The sequence below is a fragment of the Neodiprion fabricii genome, chromosome 2 (genome assembly GCF_021155785.1).
Source record: "Neodiprion fabricii isolate iyNeoFabr1 chromosome 2, iyNeoFabr1.1, whole genome shotgun sequence".
NCBI lineage: Eukaryota > Metazoa > Arthropoda > Insecta > Hymenoptera > Diprionidae > Neodiprion > Neodiprion fabricii.
This window is the reverse complement of record NC_060240.1, coordinates 35491899-35510880: the sequence shown is the minus strand read 5'-3', so window position 1 is coordinate 35510880 and position 18982 is coordinate 35491899. Positions and strand designations below refer to the sequence as shown.

The 18982-nt window shown below is 46.4% G+C and overlaps 1 protein-coding gene and 1 long non-coding RNA gene across 3 annotated transcripts in view; one reads left to right on the top strand and one right to left on the bottom strand.

The window, feature by feature from the left end:
• LOC124174988 (glutamate receptor 1) overlaps positions 1-18982 on the top strand; it is a 155672-nt gene that overhangs the window by 37874 nt on the left and 98816 nt on the right. The window lies entirely within an intron of this gene.
• Positions 1-18982, bottom strand: part of LOC124174993 — a 153190-nt gene that overhangs the window by 40634 nt on the left and 93574 nt on the right. The window contains exon 5 of the long non-coding RNA XR_006869047.1: positions 12309-12382. This is a non-coding gene — a long non-coding RNA (uncharacterized LOC124174993). The remainder of the gene's footprint in view (positions 1-12308; positions 12383-18982) is intronic.

Below are 18982 nucleotides of genomic sequence, written 5' to 3'. Positions count from 1 at the left end.
ATGACGGCCGGAGCACTTTGAGATTGAAACATCAGCCGCGAAGGAAATGGAGCAATAGCCTGCCGGGCGTAGCATCAACCACCATCGACTGTTGGGAGTAAATTTTTAAGGGTTGTTTCACGTCGGAAGTGGGAGCCCGGCGTTCTCCGGTTGGCTGCCGTGCAGCCGGGTTAAGGCAGTGGGTATATAATAGAATCGCAGGCGAAGAAGAACTCGGGGAGAATCGAACCGGCAAACCAAATCCCATTTTGCAAAGACTCGTAAACGCGAATTTCTCGCGTACAATGCATCCGCGTAATTGCGAACACGCGGGGAGCCACGTCTGCGATGGTGATACGCGAATGGAAAATACGAAAGGCCTGCAGGGAACATTTTTTTTATATTCGTATAACACAAAAGTGGGCGTCGCGGCTTGTATTTTTCCGCCAGGGTACGTCACAATCGACAACGAATTTCGCGGAGAGGTTCGGGCTTCTGCTGTGCGAGTACTCCCGGCGTAATCGATACTCGATGGACGAGGAAACCTTGTCTCGAGTTCCTCCGCCCTTCTGATCGTGTATGCTTACGCGTGTACCTACATACGCGGTATAACCGCATGCACGCTTCCGCCGGTTGATGTATTCCGCAGGCAGGTAGGCACTTTGTATTCCGCGCAGTACCCGCGTATCCGCGTATGGTTCTCCTGTCCTACCCTACTCAATGGCACTCAACACCGCGGCCAATAATGTTACCCGGTCCCGTCGCGACGGTATTCTACGAGTTAAATGTAGGGGCGGACCGTCCCAAGGTAAGAGGGCTCTTCTGAGTCCACTTCCGAACCGATTTGCTCACTCCCCAATCTGACAAACAGAGGTTCGGCCCGAGTTCAGGTCAACCGAGGGAACGTGAAATTTCCGCGTCTCGCTGCGGATGAGCAGCTTCCGAAACTGCGCCCCGTACGAAAAGTTTGTCGGTGCATTTTCTCATTGACCGTCGTTAAACTCGAACGGCCAAGGAAGCGAGGGCGGACAGTTCGAAACGGTAAAAGTCGATGGGGCATTGCGAATCCGAGAGGTGGCATGTGGAGTACGAGGTGCAGAGCGGGCAGCATCCATATTCAGAACGGGCGATAAATTGCGTAGATGTTCGAAACGGTTCCATGCCTGTAATTGAATGATGGCCCGGTGAATGATATTAACGCATGGAAATGACCGGGCGGTAACGCCCGCAACCACCATCAACCAGCGGCCTCGATGCAGGGGCTGCGTTCTCGCACATCGCGGAACGCCGCGTCAAACCATCCTGCGGCAGTCGGTTCGCGTCGTTGGTTCGTCATTCGAGCCGGAGGGCTCGATCCAGGAGGTTCAAGCTCCGTGGTTGGTAGGAGGCTCGGTAATGATCGCGACCTGCGAGGTTCGGCTGCGAGAGACGACGTGCTTGGCTAACGATTCGCTTCCGAGCGGAACGGACCGCACCTGCTTTAATGCATGCCAATGATAACCGCCGCAGCGGTGCAAATCTGACCTCGTGTCAGCGGGTCTGAAATAACGATGCGTAATTGTTATTATCCACATTCACGAGTCCGTGATCTGAACGGGTTTCGAGGTTTCAACCCGTATGCTCCCGGTGGCCGAGCCACACGCCCGAATTAACGCCACTGCGGTGCCTTGCAGGGTTAAACGGTGAACGCGAGCAAGGAAAACCTCGAGAATTTCATGCTCGCGATACTTCCGCTGGCATTGCTCCGATTTTGGTAGACTGTATTCACGCCGCGGAAGGTACGGCGACTGTAACGTATCGCTGAAACATTCTGGCTAAATGAACGCTACGAATGGCTGAGGCTTGTCTCAGATTTTCAATATTTTAAATTAGCGTTCGAGGTTTTCGTTGCTTGAAAATTCGAGGGACGAAACATCTCTGCGAGCCGTTTGTAATCAAGTGCAAAACGGGTATGTGAGTCACAGTGCGCGTTGTGGGGGTACTGCAGGGATCGAGTAAAAAAATCATGAATCATGAAAAGTGTAAGGAATGTAGGTACCTGTTATTTCCACCAGTAAACTGTACGTGCTCCGTTAAACTGTAATATATGAAAATTTCTGCAGAGCTTGCATTCTTCCATCATGTTTCCACGAATAACAATCCGTTCACGTTTATCGTCATGTAGGTTGGCGCTCTACGCTGATGTGCATGAAAACATTATGCCTCGGTACGTACGCGTACGACAAACGGCAGAGCTCTTTTCCGCGAACGTTAACGCGATGCAATAACGCTAGATACTCTGGATATGACGTAACAGAAGACGGCTGGCCGGAGCACAGCTACGGTCGACTTCCTACTTGGAAGTGGAAGAACCGGAAACCAGCTTTTTCTTTACCTTTCATCTCGTCCTGCAGGGTCGAATGGCAGCCACCCTTCACCCTTGCAGGTGTAACGTGGCCTCGGGCTGCCATCTTCTGCAGGCATTTTCCTCCCTTTGTTTTCGTTTTTCTTTCGCCGATCTCCTCTCTACTCAAACAGCTATAACGCACACCTGAACTCCCATCGGCCAATCGTGATTCAGCTGTTTGCAGACATCCGCAAACACTACACGCGGCATCAACGCGAGACGTGCCTACAGACTCAACCTTTATCTTAGTTCAGAACCACCGCAATAATGCGGGACAGTTATACGTGCGGCGGTAGAAATGTAGGTGAGGTAGGATCGTTTTTGAAAAATTGCTTGTTGGAATGCGAAGGCTTTAAACGTCTTCCATTTTTCACAGTATTCGCGATTCACCCGTAGTTGTAGAAAATTCAACGACTTAATTTTTTATCGGTGAATTGTCGTGCAACACAAGTTTTTATTCGTATCTTAGGAGCCTATTTCACCGATCGTGCCAGGGTCTCTTGCGCATCCATGGCTCCGCTTTGCGAAACTGGGTCGTTCGTGCGATATCGCGAACCAGGGTACCCGAGGGGAACCACTTTCCAGCTCCTATAGCTGAGCAAGGAGACGTTCTCGAGGATTATTGGACCAACAGGACAGAGCGAGCCAGTTTGGATAGCGGTTCTATATTTCCAGGGTGTTCGGATCGAAATATTACTGCACTTTCACGCGTATATAGATAAGTGCTCTAGTCGCGGATTGCAATAAACCGCAGAATAGCGTCTAAGACGCGTTCGAAATTGTCCACCGAGTCGCTGAGTTCCTCCCGGATTACTCCTATAGCTTAAGTCGTAAATTCTATTCGAATTCGAATTCGTCCTTCCACACAGCGGGCTTCTTAAACGTCGTCCACGAATTTCTGCATTACCCTATACACGCGGGGTGACGAGGCTCCTCGAGCGACGTCGCTAATCATCATCAATCAATCAGCCCGCCGTAACACAGACATATGCATACGTCTAATTCTATTCATCATCATAGTCCTCGCTACCATCGGCTTCCGTCCCGGCTTTGATGCTTCCCTCCGCAGTGCGGCAAAGGACGTGGCGTCTTTCGCTTCCCGTTTCCGGGGCATGACTAATTTCACCATCCCGCCACGTCCGGGCTAATTCGACAATCATCGCTGATGCGAGGTGAGGTCGAATGATCTTCTGCAGTATGGTTTCGGTTCACGTATAACGTGGGGGTGCACGTACAGGTAAACTAAGTATTTCCCATTTTTTTTAATTTACAGACGCATAAAATCGGACAGCAATATTGAGTGCAATGCTAAGCCCGTAAACCCTTACATTCTCGATCAATCCCATAAAACAAAGGTATAATAAATCTATACAACCAGCAATAACACCGCGGGGTTCGCTCAACGCGTGGAGCTCGAGGGCTCAACGAAATATATGTATTCAAATAATTTCATTCGACGTACCAAGAGGCGGGGCTGTGATAAGAAAACGAAGAGCCAAGAAAGAAAGAGAAGGAAATGAATAAGATGAAGAAAAATATGACCCCAATCCTATTTAAGTTACATTTGACATTTGCGAATTAAAGTCACCTGGATATCATTGATACGGGGATTTGTGAATACATTACATATCCAGGTAAACATACGGGGTGCGATGGACTATCGAAAAGAGCCACTTTTCCTCGGATTCGGTAATATACAAGGAAGAGAAATTCCTACTTTATTTCACGTGTACAAGATGAAACGCCTCTCATTCACTGTTCTCTTTGCCAGAATCAAATTATCTCGAAGCTAATAGTGTAATTGACAGTTTAAAACCGTCGCAGGAGCTGGATGGCTGGCGCGGAGGATTCCCGGTGGGAACGAAAGCAATTCGATGAAACTAGCTACTCCGGCAACGGGGCAGGGGGGGGGGGGGGGTGATTAGCGAATCATCGCGATTTCTCAGACGAATCCACCTCGTGGTATACAACGTCCAAACGCCGCTGGTTCATACAAAAATTACCCAATCTAATATTTGTTTTGACAATTATGACAAATCCCTCCAGCTGTTGATAAATTGCGTGTAACAATTCGGGCAGAAAAAGTTTTGTCATTCCATCGGAAATTAACAATCAGCGAAATATCATCGCGGCGTGAAGTAAATTACGAATGAATATTTATGGGGGGATGAGAATTTACCGCTTGTTAGATGATTATTGAAGTTGTATAAATTCAAGGAATAATCGTACAATCGCGAGGATGAAAATTGATACGAATCCAGCATCCCTAGCCAGAGTCGAGACGACTTCTTTCATTTTATGTTATTCCATTTCTGAAAATCGTTTCGCCCGAGACCCCGACTAAGTCTTGTCAGACTTGCGATGCGACGATAACGATTTCCGGGTGACGTTACTTCGAGACGGAAGAAAAGAAGGTAGGTAGGTGGCTAGGTAGGCGGGAAATAGGAATAATGGGACGAGAACAGTTTAACGCCGGTGAAATTCGTAGATTCAAGAATAGGGAGTAAACGAGGCAGAAAATGTCAGTGGTACACAAGAGAGAGGTGTACTACGATTTCTCGGAATGTTACCCGTGCGCATATTCGTCACCACGCATACTTCCGATTTTATTTTATACTTTCTTCTTCACTCTGGTTCGTTTTCTTTGACATTTCGTCTCTCGCGATATCGTCGATCACCGAGGAATTGAGATCAGAGGATTACCGCTTCGGTGATTCAAATATACTTTGGATCCGGAAAAATCAACCCCATCCACTCGAACGCAACCGGGCTTCTCTTGTGCCGGCAAGTTTTCCGCCTCCTCGGCAGGGATTCGAGTCCGTTGGTTGGCTCTTGCCTGCCAGCTCGGCGCTGCAGGCTCTCGCTAATATTTGAACACAATTAATCTGGATTTAGGTACCCACTTCACTATTTGCACGGCGCATGCTACTTTATTAAAGAGATGCCGGCGGTCGCATTAGCAGCTCACTAATGTAACTGCCGCCGAATTTGCTCGTCTCTCAATTATTCCCTTTATCTGCAGCGATTTTCTATTTATACGTATATGGGATAATTCGGCTCCACCGGTACTTTGCAATATCGACTGCGGGGGGAAGTTTTTTATGAAACAAAACTTCCGCGTAAAATTCAGTTCTCGATATTGAATTTCCGAAATATACAATCGTGTCGCGCTGGATCGTGAGAAACGGAAGAAAAGTTCAAGTCCCGCTCTGTTTGGGTTTTCATAAAGAAATTCCAATATTCTTTAGCAATCTCCTTTCACCTTCTTACATTTTTTTCACCCAAAGTACCGCATTTCTTCGCGATTCAATTTTACGGTGAAAGGAAAACGTGGAGGTATATGTGTGACAAAGATGAAAGACGATTTGGGAGCAGAGCGTGAAACACGTTCTGCGATTAGATCGAGAGGAACCTCACGGCGAGAATATTCGAGACAATGAAGCGCCGGGGAAGGGAGAGAGGATGTATGCACGCATTGTGTAGGTTTACACATACGCCAACGGTATAACTATCGAGAAACGAAGGAAATAATGTAGGGAATATTGGTACAGAACTGGTCCGATTAAATATACATCCGTGCAGCGGTGGCAGATATTTTGCATGGATTTACATAACGGATAAAATAGTCCGCGATTCTATTGTTGAAATGTTTCTACGATATATTTTCGCCCGGTGCACACACGTTATTCACATTCAAATATTTCCAGTATAATATTGTTTTAGCTGGACATATTGCCCTGACTACGTACACCGCAGGTATTCCATAACTTTACCGAACGTTCGACGAAAAATTCTTGAAATACGATTGAAATCATTACAGCGAAATTATTCTCTCCAGCAGGCGATAATCGCTGGCAAACTTTTTCCAAGTCATTTCATTCTAGTTTATAACCAATCTATCGACGAATTATCGACGTGGAATTTCGTACTGATTGATGGTCGGTGGAATATCGAATGGCTTTTATTTCAGTTGGTGTAATATCCGATAGGTTGATAATCTCCACCAACTGTCCGTATTATTTGACAACGGCATTGTACGAGGATGGTAATTTTTATTATTATATACTTGGACCGCAGCTTTCAAACTTTTTTCCCGCGGTATAGTCGGGACGGCGTTTTACAGTTTGAGCAAGCAGCGCGACGCGGTCGAGGGGAAAGTTCGACGTTTTATTTCAGCGAACCTCCCGCCAGCGTGTCATGTTCTTTGAACCGTAACTTCTATGTGCAAATATCCCGCGGAATTTTCACGAACGAATAAACGAACGAACGAACGAACGAAGTATGAACGGTAGAGCGCACACGTGGCAAGCTAGTCGAGAGCTGATAAGCCGCAGGAAGTAACGCTCAAAATTTCGCTGCTCAGCTATCCGGCTGCAGTACGTATAATAATATTTGAGGAATAAATAAGCTCGGGCTCAAGGAATCGAGACATCAAAAGCCTCCGATAATACCTAATTCGTTTGGTAAGATCAAGAAAATATTTGAGCTGCATGTTACGTGTACTCGCCTATTTAGAATTCAAAGTCGTGGTGTTTCAAAGCTGGCGATTAACGATTGAAGAATAATCATGACCGACCATTATTTACATATAATATCCCTGAAGCGGATTCGCATTCCCTGATATCCCCCCCGCCCCCCCTCCTGGCTTCGACTTCCGCTCTTCCGCAAACGGCAGCAACGCTCTCTCCGTAATTTCCACCTTTCGTACCCCACCGTTGATCGATTTTTAACCCGGTTCCGTTATTCGACATGAAATTTGGAGGGTAGACAGGTTAATAGACGCCCGCGGCTCGGCGTCGATGCCGCGGGAATGGCGTCCCGACGCTTCCGGCAAGGATCGACCCGCGGCGCACAGTCGGAGAAGGAAATGCCCGAGGCCACGGCAATCAGCAGGGTTTTTCCTTCCACTTCGGAATTCCACCCCCTTCCGCCCCCCTCCTGCGACGGGCGCTTCTTTCATCCCTCCCGCATCTCGTTCCCAGCTCCTGAAACCCCGATCCCGACGGTCTCTAAGCTCTCGGCTCGTCCAAACTCAACCCCTTGTCCCATCGCTATCCGATGACCCGTGTTAAATCGGCCATTACCCAATTGCTACGGTACATCTTTCGGCCGGCACCCTGCAGGACTCCGATTGCCGTTGATGTGTTTCGCCACCAGAAACGCGATTCTCATCTTCTTTGGTATTCAGACCGCATTGATTCGCCTCATAGAGTTAGCTGGCTGGCATACAACACATTCTCTTCCCTCTGACAACAGCTTCGGATCACTTATATCATACAAGACACCGCTCGTCTCGTTGTTCAATTCAGAAATACTCCATGTTTGCGAAAATCACTATGAAACGTTTCGAAAGTTTTTCAAGCAAGGGCAATTTTTTGATGCTCAATATTTTGCCCAATGATCAAGCATCGGTATATTATGCTAGCTTTACTATTAATATACAAACATGTTTTTAGGAGTCAATCGAAAATACTTTAATGTCAAACGTCAAGCGTTTTTGTTCACAGCCCTGAGGTTTAGGAAATCGAAGTATTCAACGTCGAGCTATTCTAAATACATTTCTGCAGCGTCGTACGTAAAGAAGATGTGCAGGCCTGATTATAGAACGAATGCGTGTATTTCGGCAGACTAAAGTAAATGCTGTCCAGAAGTTATACTGAATTTTATTATTTGAGTAATTTTGTGTTATCTTCTAAATTACACATGTTCCGGAATATATTGTCCCTCTCACAAATTATAAATTTAAAATGCATATTTAAGATGTATCAATCAACTTGCCAGTTGGCTTCATTATGCAACGAAATTATTACACGTGTGAATAAACATACCAGCGTTTGTCTACAACGGTACAATAAAGAACGTATTGCATGATTTCGGAGTTTTTATTACAAGCGAAATGCGAGAGAAAGCTGTGTACAAAAAAAGGCACAATGCGTAGCGCAGTCGTGTATTCGAAACTGATTGTGAGATGAACGTAACACGATATAATCTGATAATAATAAGAGGAGGAAAAGATGGAGAAAGTTCGCGACAATATTATAGGCAGATCGTAGAACGACGATCGAGGCGAGATTGCGCGTCAGAAGAGAACAATAAGAAAGAAATGGACAAACAAAAGGAGGCAAATTCTTGAAGGATCATGATCGAAGGTGGGCGAGAGGTGACGATGTCTTTCAGCGAATTTTACGGCTGGTGGAAGAGCCACACACGGCGTAATTGTTGGAAACTTGTTTTTCATGGTTATCACTTGTTTTTTGCACTAGACTCGTAAATGTCAGCCACCAGGGATCCGCCCTTGGCGGTTTTTCTCGCGTCTGTTTTCTTCCTTCCAAAGACTGCGCAGAAAAAAATACGTCTCAGTTTTCTTTACCCCGTTTCCATGCTGTCATCCTTCCCTTATTGCAGGGAAGAGGCGATACGTTTATCATCTTTGAAACTTTTCTCTTCGTTAAGATTAACCACTTAACGCTGCTCGTGTATAGAATAATACGGTTTGCGCTGGCGTCTGGAAGCACGGTGCATCCACTTTACCATTGCGAAAAGCGTCCTGCAACTACTGCTCATAAACAGGTCCAGGGTAACACTGCTGCAACAGCGGAAGAATGCTTCGCCGGAATAATTCAGCCTTCGTGTGTTTTTCGTACTGTTTTTTTTATTTACTTAATCAATGGTTCGTTTAAAAATCAACGCAATGACAGCCCGACGTTTCGGCGTCGAAGACAGATTTTATTATAGAAAGAGTAAAAGAAAAATGGAAATTATTCTTTATCGTAACACAGAAATATATTTTTATATTCGTTTAAAGATTGTTGAAATAAATATATCGTTCTTGAATTTAACGAGGCTTTTTTCTCTGTGTGGTTAATGAAACGCACCGTAATTGCGTTTTGTTTCGAAGTTGACTTGAGAAATTTGTTGAGAGGTAAGCTGTCCCTTACTCGAGGAACTCGGCGAAATCCGAGTAAAAGTTGGCGGAACCTTGTCAATATCAATTATTATTGTTCGAGGTTATATATCCGCGGTACATACGTATATACATAAACATGTATGAGAACGCTCTCTCGGCGCCTTATATTCGCGTTCAGACTTCGAGGAGGGTTTGGTATTGTTGCGAACCGTCGTTCGGACATAACAGAGGCGCCGACGCTCGATATTGAAATTGTAATTTCAATATCTTGTGTCCAAGACACACTCAATATCGATGCATCGATAACCGAAAGACTCTTTATGTGCAAGATCCGAAAATCAATTTAAATAATACAATCGTATATGCCACAGAAATATAGAACGGAACAGAATTTTGCGATAGCAAATTTTTTCTCAATTATGCCAACGGTATACAAGAGAAAGTGAAAACAAATTACCTTTATATGCCAAAAAAAAAAAAAACAACAACATATATTACAGTAATTCTTGACGGAACGTTGAATAATAATCTAAATGCATTGAAGGTTTGAAGTGTAATTTTGTCAAATTAAACAACCGAGGGTGTGGCAATACCCTGCTGTCTGTACAGTTGCCTAACGAAAGGAAAATTAATTAACACAGAATAAATAAGGTATTTCTCGTGAAGAGGTAGGTTTGTTTAACGCTTCGCTAGTCATTTCCTCTAATGTACCTACACACACTTTCTTTACTAGGAAAAGATAAATTCTGAAGTTAAGCGGTGAGATCACTGTAAAAACAAAAGAAACGTGTTTTTTTACACACTTTTTTTTGGATGGAAGAAAAGGTGATAAGATAATAATATTTAAAGAAGTTATTACGCGTATATTTACGTATAATACAAAAAGTTATTATAAGAAAATATTAAAAAATGGCGACACTGGAGTTGATTTTTTTTTGCATTATATTTAAATATATGCCTAATAACTTCCTCGAATCTTAATTATTACCTTTTTTCCATCCAAAAAAAAATTGTGCATTTTTTAGGTTTTGACGGTGGTGTTACCCCTTAATTTCACACGCTTAAGATAACGAGATACATGTCACGTTTACTCTTTTGTTGCGTGAGTACCGGACGTCACGTAAACTCCTACCGTACTAACAATAAGTAAAAAGATCACAGGAAGGTACTCGGGTTCGAATAATATTGATATTGATTAATCCTCCGTTGGCCGTGTGCTGTCTTGTATGCGTCGGTGGCCATCGTATACAAATTCATCCACAGCTGTTTTTACCCACTTAAAAGAAAAAAAAAAAAAAAATACCTCCCTAATCATTTAGGTACGTATTTTGAGGTTTCTTTTTGATTTGCCGATAGTTAGGTTAAGACAATATTTAGCAATTTATAATACTTACAAAGTAATTAAGAATAAGAAATCGAGTCGAGAGACCATTTAGCAGAAACTCAGACCGGACGAATTTGTATACGTTGGCCAGCGGAGGGTTAAAAATAATAATGACTATATTTAACATGTTGGTATTATAATAGACAGGTTGCTGACATGAAGTTCGGACTGCTATTGTTACACGAGTGGATTGAAAATGATTGAGAATAACTGGCGAGTGAAGATGTCTGATCTGTTGAAGGGTGCGTGGAAAACCAAAGTTATTTGAAACAGAAGAAAGGCTCGAGAGAGGTAAAGGTTGTGGGAAAGGGTAGAGAATATACAGAACAGGATCGCAAATTAGCAGGATGCGGACGTAAGAAAAAATACAGCTTGGTAGGTAATTGAAAGGTCGAATATAGCATTAAGGATAGGAAACAGAAGGACCTAAATGAAAGTTAACAGGAAGCACTTGAGAACCATGTGTGTGGTTGTAAACTATCTTTTAAAATCCAGCGAGAATTTTGCGACGCAACACTGCACGCATACGCGTATTCGCATCTGTACCTAAATGCGAACGCATTCGGTGATAATCGAATCTGGAGTATGTACGCAGGTATTACAAGATACGATGAGGCATCCGCGCGTTTCGCGTATCGAATATCAAACGAACGAACATCAGATATCCGGGCTTCTCCCGTTAGAATTTACGTAATTGCATTTTATCAGAAGTATCGCGCGACGCTCGGCTACTCGGATATTCCAGAGGCTCTCTCCAGCTACCAGCCGTTTATAGTCCGGCGTTAACTCGTCTTGCCTCTCTTCTGCATATCCAATATCCCAGACACTCGCCGTATTATTATATACTCGGCGCGGGGTGACGCGAAACTCGGGGTCATCTCGCCAAATAATCGAGCCGGCGCTAAGCCATCGCTGAGCGGGGTGGATCCCCCCCCCCCCCCCCCCCCCCCTCCCTTCACCCCTGTTCCACGCCACTTCCGCTCCGTTTGGCTCTTCTCGAATTCTCCTCTTCGCCAGGGTGAAACACGAAACAAGGAGAACGCTTCCGACGACGTGACTCTCCTGAGCGAGCGGATGGAACGTTTATCGGGGAAAAAAATACCCCGATGTCTCCTGGGTCACTTCTCATCGGAATACGCGACGCGTCTTTGCGCCGAACGTTTTCATCCGAAAGGGTTTTACCTGCGCTGTTTTCACACCCACTTCCGGAGAAACGCGTATGGAAATTTTTTATAAAACATTCACAGTGTCGGTGGTAAAAGATATATTTGTTTTTACAAATAGTGTCGTCGAAGAAGATGACGGAGTGATTGTAATAGGTTTGATAATGGAATGGAATGTTGAACAAGCTTCGCGTCATTTTTTCGAGAGAATGCGTCTTTTTAACCCAACTTATATGACGCTGAAGGATTTGACAATTATGAAATTTACTGGTAATGCTCAAGGCTCAACTCATTATTCTTTTGTTGCGCGAATGCACTCGTGTGACATTTAGTTTACGAGTTTTTTCACGATTCTTTGTTTTAAACCTCAAAGGGTTAAAAGATTTTCCTGACATTGTCTCTATCCGCATTTTGCTGCTGTGTGGTATAAATTGATTAAAGATAATTTCAGATGAAATGGAGCGCAAATTCTGTTGTTGTTTTTCCTACCTTTACTGACATAAAGTTGTACCAGTTTCTCGATACCAAGACGTCCACTTCTTCGCTTCGCGTGGCCAAAGATCCTGTAACATAAAATTGGTTTCATTACGTACTGGATAAATTTAATCAAGGGTACGTAAACTTCAATCCACCATACCTCGTGCTTATTTCAGTTTGCGAGACTAAGAACGAGGCAATTTACGCCAGACGAATAAAGCTAGTCGCTGGATATGAATTGGATGACAAAAAAATGGGCGATAAATTGTTTTTCTGCCTGGTGATTCTGGCGTAGAACATTCGTGTCTTGGCGTCCCTCGATCAGACTTTGAAACCTACGTGACTTATCGGCTGTCATTGCTGACAGAATTGAACGGTTGATCCCGAACCTGACCGGATTGTACAAGTTCCGTATGAAAGCTGCCGGGGTAGCAGAAAGGACGAAAAATGTTGATCCTGAAACTGAGAGTCGGCAGGCCGGAGAAGCTCGAAGGACGCGCTTGCGAATCGGTAATTAGAAAAAATTCAACCGCGGTCAGTGAAGCTCTGAAAAACATTCTCTGTCACGGTATAAAAGGTGTTTCTTTGGTGGAAAAGTTTACAAGCGTGTCGGGTGTTTCAGGACCGTTCATTCCTCGCGCATTTCCACCCTCGCAGGTCGCGGTTCCGGAGGAACAGAGACAAGCGACAAAATTTTCCCCGAGATACTCTCATCCAGCTCCTCGCCTCGCGCTCGCTTTTATTTTATATACTTACTCTCCGGTCTGGCTGTATACGTACAAGCGCACGTATATTCTTTCGGTTTCGTACCGGGGATCTCCTAGATAAAAGCTTCGGGCATCCGAGACAAAGGCATACCTAGTGCTCCCGGGCACGTCGTAGGTTGAGGCGACGTAGACGACGCGGCAGTGGCGCTTGATGCACGCTGGCTTGGCGAGGTCGGGCGGTAGGAAGCTATATTGGATCCCGAAGTCCGCACTCTCGCATCAGGCTGAGCGCCGAGTGGCAAAAAACTACCTCATATTTTTCACCCCTTCTCTCTTTTTCTTCTTTTCTACCGAGCGCGCACTCCGGGCCAAAAATCTACCTCGCGGAATCTGCAAGACGCGGACGCGTTGCTCGGATTCCGCGACTCTGGACATTCCTTGAAAATATCTAACCAACTTTTAGAAATTCGCATACAATTTTTGTCTGTAAAATTGACAATGCATACATTACTCGACATTTACCGTAGCTAAGAAATTGAAAGCGATTGGTTGCGCGTGAAAAAAAGAAAAGAAAAATGTAAATCTTCCTAACCTGTTCGAGATTGTATACTTTTACAAGTCAGGCTACTGCTGGATACAATGTCGCAGGTACCTGTGCATGGGAATGATTCAAGTTATGCCTGAAAGGTATTCGCGAAAAGATGGAAAAATGGATGAACACAGAAAGGCAATTTCAACCCCCGTAGTATCTTGTGCACGATCCGCAACCTTCAAATTTACATGATACAGGAAAATACGATGGACGAGGCAAAGGCGATAGGAGCAGTTAATATATGTACATCGATACTGTACATATACGCATACATAGAGTAAGATAATTGATTGGACGTGAAGGTGGTGGGCACTTTGATAGAAGGTATAGATAGACGACAGACTAGCTCGAGGTAGACTTCAAAGTGGGTGCAAAATTTGATCAGGTACTCGTCCTGCGCCGTCTAAAAATATAATCAAACTCCAAGAGAGGGTCCGGGGGTGCAGGAGCCGTGTTGCACGCTAGGTTGACTTCTATTTTTGCCTTCGGGGTCTATGAGCCCCTTTCATCTTTCTCCTATCACCCCCGACACGTCGCATCGCGCCGCTGCCTCCTCCTTTCCTTTCCATTCCTTTCCTTTCCTTTCCTTTCCTCTCCCGGCACCCGCCGCGCTGTTTTCTTCCGTGTTGTATAATGCTATACCGAACTACAAGTGTAAGTGCCACCGTACGTAGAAGGTATGCTGCATATACCCGGCAACGTACCGACTCACCCTCGCGCCCCTCCAGCGAGGGGCGTAAATTGGAGCATAAAAGGTGACACAGAGGGTTGATAACGCGGGCCGCACGATAAGAAGTTTTTCAACCCGTAGGTATATGCGCATAGTTTATTCGCCCGTTCCCAGGTGTCACGTGACGAGGCAACTTTTATTTCACAACAACTTTCAACCGGCGCAGGCCTCCCTCACACCCTCCGCGATACACGTAATTCCGGAATACCCGCATGTGAGCAGCGAGGTCCTCGGGTTTTGTACTTCAAGGTCTTTACCCTTCGGTAACGGAGGGTCGCCCTCGCCCCGGAACTTCGGCTTCGAACTGCGGAAATGAAACCGTTCTCGCGAATCCCGCCGCCGTCGCGGTAGCGAAATTAAAATGAATTTTGAGGTTGCCAATAATTCAACCCCTACCGGGATGTAAAACCGCTTTGCCGAGTGTTCCGCACACCCCCGCGAAACGTTAGGAATTCAATGTTTCGACCTGAGACGTTTTCCACCATGACGAGTACATGTAAAAGAGGTAAGTAGGAGGGGCGTAAAAGAGGTTGAATCAGATCCTGGTCCTTGGGCAGATTTAAAACGTCCTTTCGCCTTCAATTTCAAGCTCAACTCTGCGCCGAGTGGCGAGCGCACACCCCCGTTTATAATGTACCCCCTCAATACTTGGAATCACAATGGCAAATCCATCCCTCGAATGGTCCGAGAAAATCTACGGGGCCATCAAAGCGGCCAAGGATCATTGTGCGGAAAGTCTTGTATTATAGGTATACGTATATCCCGCGTCAGATTTCCTTATTGCAAGGTACGCGGTCGGCAGCCCAGGGTAGGCTTTAGCGGCCAGACCGCATCCGTCACGGGGCTTTACGGGCTCTTCCTCGGTTCCCGCAATGCTTTTCAATATCAGCGCCAACCTCCTCGGCAAGGCGCGAGGAAAGGCACGAGCTTCGAGGCTTGCGACGACTTGCGCGAGGCGCGAACGAGGGGCGGACGGGAATATCGCGGGGATGATTTTGTCCTCGGTGTTTCTCGCCCCGGTTGTTTTTAACACGAGCGTTCGAGAAATTTCAGGATCGGCTAATCTCGGCTCCCCGGAGGCGAGGCGAAGCTCTCAACAATAAGTGGCGCGGTTGACAAGTCGGGAAACTCCGGGAGGGATAAAGCGTAAGTCCGCTTAAACTAGGACTCCGGGGCAAGAGTTTCGGTTCAGTTCGACGACGAGACGGACTTGCAAATTAAGGGTCGAATTGAGATTCAAATGGTCTCTTACGGCCAATTTCGGGAGGCGGTAGGTATTGTCTGACGCTGAGTGACCATCTCAACCGCGGAACGTAACCGCCGCAAAACCGCAGTCTTAGCTGCCACAATGGTCGAATGATATCCGGTAATCCCACTCCGTTGTATAATCATGCCCGCCCAAGACTACCGCGCCCCCATAACCCGCCCCTGCTCTCCGCCAATTACAAAGCCAATCTACCTCGACCCAAGAATCTTCGTTGCCCCGCAGCTTCGTAGCTTCTCCTCGTAGGCGATAGCGGACAAATCCTGGACCGACGGCTGCACGTTCATCGTCTTCCTCTTCCTCGTTGCCCTGTCCCTCGACCCTTTATAGCTCAACAGGCGAAGTTCCCGCCTCTCGCGATATCCCGGAACGCGATTCCTCCCGTCTTTTTTCAAGTCTCGAAATGACGTGACTGCTGCGTGTCTTCGGAATACGTGGAACAGCGAAAGGATGAAAGGCGTGAATAAACTAGGTGGAAAAATGATAGGTATACAAGGTATACGGTTGCGTTTCCTCCGTGAAATGCGAATCGTGAAAACGGTGCAGTAAATTTGACAAGGAATACGGTTATCCCTGTGGCTCTGAATTGACGTTAGTGTCACTCGAGCGACCCTGTAAAATGCCTTGCAAAGGTGCGGAAAATTCGTTCTTGTCATCTTTTCAACTTCAATATAACGGTCCTAGTAATATTGGTTCGAAGGTACCGCGCGAGCCGTATACCTTAACGGCGTATACGTGACCCGGAGATCGCTTATCGCACGCGTCTGCTATCCAAGTTGTGGATATCTCACGTGGGGTCAAAGGTTTCGAATAATCAAAATTCCGAGTGACTCTGATTCACTACGATAAGATTCCCTCGCGGTGTTGGGCTGATTCGTCTCGAAAAATTTTGAAATACGGAATCGTTCGGCGATTCAACCGTACGGACAATTTTCGACACGGCGCTTAATCCGAATGATTTACGATTGGGAATAACGACCGGCTCTTCCTCTCCCAAAATTTTAGCGACACACGCGAAAGAGACGCGAGCTCGGCGAACGAGCCCTTGGCGAGAATGGAAATCGAGTCGGCGATAGGGTGAAGCGGTGAACTCCTGAAACAAGAGTCGACAGTTTGAATCCCCGGGAGTGCCATTAGGAAGTCGTTGGTCGGCCGTTGCCTATCTCGCGTTATATATCTGGCCCATGTAAATCGCAGCGCGTCGCTAACGACAGGCTGTAGTGAAACTTTTCAACCGGTGAAACCATCGGCGGTCGAAACTCGCCCAAACGGCACTCGATAGCTCCGAGCGATCACGATGATCGCGCCAGGGGTACGTAAGCTGGGAATCCGGGGAAACATGGGTCCCGGAAAAAAAAAAGAAACGCCCTCCGTTAAGATTTCGATACATCCCCGTGGCGGTGATATCGGGACTCCGGCCGGCGCTGCGCGCTTACCTCGTTTTTTCCGCAGACGATTTATGGGATTGCAGGACGTACGGGAACCGACTATCCCTCTCTCTGGAAGTAATGCCTTACCCTCTCTTCCTCTTCTCCCTTCAGCCAGGCGATACGCGACGATCTGTTTCGATCGCCGCTTTCTTTTCGCTGAATTTTCACCCGCCTATCTGTGCCGCACGCATGCATTATATATACACCAGACGACGCGTCTCTCCGCGCAGCAGCACGGGTTGCGGAACACCTCCGCGGCGTCGCTTAAACTTATAGAAGTTCGCCCCGCGGTACCGAGGTGTATCGCAATAGCGAAAGTAGATATCCACCTAGTCCCGAGGGAACGGCAGCTCGGGTGTTCGTAGAACGGGGACGTTTCATAGCGTAGTCGGCGAGGGGTCGGGGTGTGTCGGTGTCTCGGCGGGGATGAGGATCGGAGGGGCGAGGGTGCCGGAGAAGGCAAGACGACTAAACTAAATTACAAAAGTTACAGCCAACGCTCTCCGGAGCTCCGACCATTCCGCTCTTTTTTCGCTTTACTTTTATTGCGATGAGCTTCGCGCCGTCGGAGTGGAGGCATTTTAATATGCAAGACGCGAACGGTGCAGGACAATATGAGGGAGAAATGGATAGGAAAACGGAAGGCGAGGAGGAGGGGAAAAGAGCGGCGGAGAAGTGGTGGGAGTTTGTCATGTCCGGTGTGGAGATGACAGTTCCGTTTGTCTTAAACTTTGTTGTCTCTGTGGCGCGGTGAGGGGGGAGGGGGAGGGGAGGGGCGGGAAGATCAAGACGTGACGAAACTGCGGTATCCATTCACCCGGTAATGAGATTCACCGGCTCCTCCCCCGCCCCAAGAGTCAATATTACCACCACCCCCTGTTACGCGAGGTCGTCGAGGGCTAGTCGCTGGAGTGGGGAAAATTCCAGGACCCGGAATAGCCGAGTCCCGACTTTGAGGACCGATTTGGCTCCTGATCGCTAAGAGCTTTATCGAGGACATGCCATATTCGGGCTCGGAATCGGGTCCGGCCGGTATATTTACCGTTGTGTCCTTGTCAAAATACGATCGGGCTCGTGAAGTCGAAATTAAACATCGGTCAACTCGACCGTGTGTCCATCGTAAAACAATCGGCTGCAGGTCATATTTGCCTTAGATCTATGGGTCTCCTCTCCGCGAGCCTCGATAAGCCCGGCTTCAAGATTAGCCGAGGAATCTCTACGAGACACGTTCGGCACATCTCGACTCGGGGACAGAATATCCCTTAAGCCGGAGACGAGATCCGCGCGAATAGAGAAAGGTGAGAGTTGGCTGCACCGAGAGGAGCGGTTTAATTGGCACCGCACTCGCGTTGCGTTGACACTGGTGAGCCGATTGTATAAGCGGTTAATTGGCGCGTCCAGAAGCTGGCTGAGATTGCGAGGAACTCGGGATTTCGAAGGCGAGCTTCAATCTTCGGGTCGCCTTCGATACGGGGTAGAAATATTCTCTCGAAAATAGAAACGACGGTTTGGATAATGTTGACATTGTCCGCGGGTCTCGATTCAAGCAGTTTATTCCTTGTCAGAGAAGTTATACGAGCGTTGCGCAAATTAAATGAAACTTTATACTGTACTTTATATATGTATGTGTTATAGAGTTACGATATAACGACTGCAGTTAGTTTGCAACATTTGAACTTGGGCAAAACGTTGTATCATAACTCTACGGTGAATTTAATATCATTTAAAGCTTCTGTGCATCAAGGCAAAGTCGTAAACGTATAAAAATGGGCTTCTGCCACGCGTAAAAAAATAAACGAACGATAACTGTTATTCAATTTGTTTTGCACGGGTTAAATCACAATTTTAAATTAAGTCAAATCGTTAATTATAACGCAGAGATCTAATCCTGCAAATTAAAATTAAGCTGTATGTACAAATAAAAAAATTTGAGAATCTAATTGGATTTAATGCATCTCGAAAT